Source organism: Hydra vulgaris, chromosome 08, assembly GCF_038396675.1.
Source record: "Hydra vulgaris chromosome 08, alternate assembly HydraT2T_AEP".
In the NCBI taxonomy this organism is placed as follows: domain Eukaryota; kingdom Metazoa; phylum Cnidaria; class Hydrozoa; order Anthoathecata; family Hydridae; genus Hydra; species Hydra vulgaris.
Genome location: NC_088927.1, coordinates 26,087,794 through 26,091,818, shown reverse-complemented (window position 1 = coordinate 26,091,818; position 4,025 = coordinate 26,087,794). Strand labels below are relative to the sequence as shown.

Sequence of the window (4,025 nt, the reverse complement as noted above, 5' to 3'; positions counted from 1 at the left end):
GATCAAGATCGCTACGCGGAGAAACAAGTTGAGCGCGGTACTGCCAAGGACGTGGTGGCGATCGAACTCAGAACACTTTTTGATTATGAGGCGAGCGCTCTACCACTACACCACTATTGTACTACCGTTGAATAACAACCTAGACGGGTATTATTCGACGATTTTAGCGATCTTAATGTATGCATAGCGCAATAATAATAAAATGTGACTTAGTTTACTATTTCTTACTATGAGAATGTTTTAAATACAAACGATATTAAAGAAACGACACACTTCATGCTACACTAAAACTTTATTTGGAAAATAAAATCAATATAATAATATCCTTACACATCAATGAGAAAAATAATATCCTTACACAATATAAATAGCAAAATAAAACAACATGGTTTTTAAGTCCTTTTGAAAAAATTTAACTTGGTTGAAACTTGGGCATTTTCGGAAGAAATTCGATTTTTCCACATGGAATTACAAGCCTACATAGAATAGAAATATAGTATAATATAAATAGTATCATAAAATCACAACGAATAAATAAAACAATTAAAAAAATGCTTTTGTGCCAGAAGAGTACTTAATAAATGCATTGATTAATGTATGTCAATAAATTGATTTACAAAATGAACTCTAATTGAAGGATTTGAATTTTTAAATCAAATAAATGTTAAAAATGTTAAAACAGCCATATCTTTGATGGGCGGACATAAGAGTATAACTGCAAAAGTGTAAATTTTCAGGAGAGCAAAAAAACATTATTATGAACCCAATTATTTTGCTACAGAAGTCATATTTTGAGAAATGGGTTATTACTTTTATTCTGTTTGAACCGAATGGTGTAACTATACTGTTAAAACCATTGATGTCGGCATACACAAGACACATTTTCTCATATAAACCATTAAATGGTCAAAAATGCAGTTATACTCTTATGTCCGCCCATCAAAGATATATCAACATGCCAGAATAGTCTATACTTTCACAATATGCTATAAAAAATTGATCAAATATCTCATTATAATTAAAAATTACATAGCCATTCTTTTTAAATACTACTTTTGGTGTAGTTGTAATAGTAGCTATAATCAACTGCAACTGCAACAAAATGTATGTAAATAAAGAACTGACTTTAATAACTGTACCTATTGACTATATCTTATATCAACAACCCTAGTTGAATAACTGATGACAGTAAGAAAAAAACAACTACAAAGTGAGCAAAACGAATCATCATGCCAATAACAAAATAAAGAACAAACAATAGTTGACCTAAATTAACCAATTGTATAACTTTAGACATCTATAAGACACTTACAAAAATAAATTAAGTAATGAATTTTTTAAATATTAACTAGAACATAAGGTACATAAACAAATCAACAATAAAAAACAAAAAAAACATATTTATGTATATTGATTGAATTTAAATATTCAAATATGTCATAAAAACAAAAACAGTAGAAATAACAGGATATATTCACAACATTGATAGTACTAAAGACAAACTGTTTATGACAGTATAACACAGTAACAAAAGGAAACATCTCTAATTTACCATTCTCAATACATTTCAGGTAATGCTACCGCGTGTCATTATCTTTTTATATAACTAAACTTAGGTTGATACTGCTACACAAAACCATTGCATTTCTTTCTAAGAAAAAATCACAATCATTTTAATGTGCAACTCTATGCATTAACAATGGCACATCACCTTTACTTAAACTATTAAAGAGTGAATCATAAAACTAAACACACTTCCAATGTAAAACAACATCAGGACACATTACTTAGAAACACCCAATATGATTTTCTAACATTAATCATTTGCATACAACTGTAACTTTCTGAAAGACCACATGAATTAAAACAACTAAAAATGCAAAAAATCCAGATATTTTAAACTTGGAAACCCAAACATTTTAGAAAACTGATATAAAAACAAACTTTGTGCTATATCAATCAAGGTATCATCAAGCCAGCAAGGTGAGTCTCTTAAAATATCTAAGGCCTTGTCTTTAGACTGTATTGACAAACTTTAAAGAAAACTTTAGAAAATTTTGAACTTCAACAGCCCCTTTTTACAACGATACTATCATTAACAAATAGCTTTTTTCAAACCTTTACCGCTACCAGTTTAAACTCTGAACCTTTTTCTTATTGATTGGTTTAAGGAAAATAAGCAGACTTTATCAAATAATCTAAAATTTTAGAGTTTTTTGAAGAGAACCAAAAATCTATAAAATAAAGTAGTTGCATAAATTGTTAATTTTTCAATATATTTACTTCAATTATCAGTAATTGTAATAATATATTTTTTTCAAGTTTTATTAAGGCAAGAGGTCCAATAAGGTCTAAGGGAAGTTTGTGTACCTATAGCTAGATTGTTTTAGTGCCCAAATTCAAGTCCCCAGACTTGTCTAAAGAAGGCAAAACTGATACGATCACATCTCTATACTAATTACTTTGTATTAGTATAAGTATATTGACTTATACTAATAAAATTCCATCAAGTAAAAGGGTTTGAAAATTAGTAACCCTAGGTACAATAAGCTTTTTTTTAAACTGTACCTAGGGTCACTTTCTGAAAATTAGATTCAAATCCATAATAAATTTACAGTTAATTTGGTCTTAGATTGTTTTCAATAAGTATTTCTAGTAATACTTAATTGCAACTCTTAAATACATAACAAAATTGACTAATAGTTCTGAGCAAAATCGACAAATAAGTCAATGCATAAAATGGAAGTCCCAAAACAACTGTGATTTTTGAGATGCTGAGACATAGTATAAAATTAACTTCAGAAACATAAAATAATATAAAATATACAATAATAATAAACTCTTAATCATAAATTATATAAAAGTTTAACTTAAATAGTGGGTTATATATACACATACCACAAAGTTGACACTTTTTTATTATAATAATTTATTATTCCATCAGAGACTGCTAAACATCTTCAACAGAGTAATTATAGACTCGCATTTTAATTATGTAATTTAAAGAAATTTTAAAACATGATTATTTTTGTTTTTTGAGTTTATACCTAACGGAAGCAAGGCTACTTATTTAACGATAGATTTAACCTACCTAACGGAAGCTTTGCGCTGTATCTGCGCAGGCGTTACGCTTGCGCAGAACTGACTGTCTACTTATTTAACGATCTACTTATTTAACGCGACACCGGTTTTTACATCTATTTACAATAAAAATGACATCCATTTAAAACAACCGTGACATTCATTTAAAACAATCGTGACATTCTTTTAAAACAAACATAACATTCATTTAAAACATCGTGACAATCAATTAAAATATTCGTGATTTTCAATTAAAAAAATCGTGATTTTCAATAAAAAATTTAACGCATGCGTAATCTCAACGATCTATATTATTAAAAAAAAAAGATTTTCTTTCTTTATTTATTTATCTAATATTATATAAGTTTATTTTTATTAATATATTAATTTATTTTAATTAAATGGAATTTATTTTAATTTTAAATGGATGCCATATTCGTTTTAAATGAATGCAAAACCCGGTAAGGCCTACACGCATGTATCGATAAATATGTATAAAATAAATTAATATAATATTAAAAAAAAAATTTATATAATACTAGATAAAAAAATATATAAAGAAAACTTTGTTTTGATTAATATTGAACGTTGAGATTGCGCATGCGTTAAATGTTTTAATTGAAAATCACGATTGTTTTTGTTGGTGGTCACGATGTTTTAAATGAAGTCATGGTTGCTTTAAATGGATTTCCTGTTTGTCTTAAAAGGATGCAAAAACCGGTAAATTAGTTACAGATTATGTGTTTAAATCAGACCGTAACAAATTATTTACTCCTAATTATTAAGAAATGTTAAACATGCATCACATAAATCTTTACAATAAAAAAGTCATACGTCAATAATCATAATTAATTATAAATAACATTTTTTTGTTTTCATGTTATGGCTTAATAATTTTGCATTTTAATACATACTAATTGTTTTGAAACAATTTTTAATTAAAT

General features: G+C 27.0%; 1 long non-coding RNA gene across 1 annotated transcript; it reads right to left on the bottom strand.

The window, feature by feature from the left end:
• Nucleotides 1–273: 273 nt before the first annotated feature.
• LOC136083713 (uncharacterized) lies at nucleotides 274–2,996 on the bottom strand. Its single transcript, XR_010640014.1, has 2 exons — nucleotides 2,899–2,996; nucleotides 274–476 (listed from the first exon to the last, which is right to left on the bottom strand). It is a non-coding gene; the product is annotated as an uncharacterized LOC136083713 (long non-coding RNA).
• Between the last annotated feature and the right edge of the window lie 1,029 nt (nucleotides 2,997–4,025).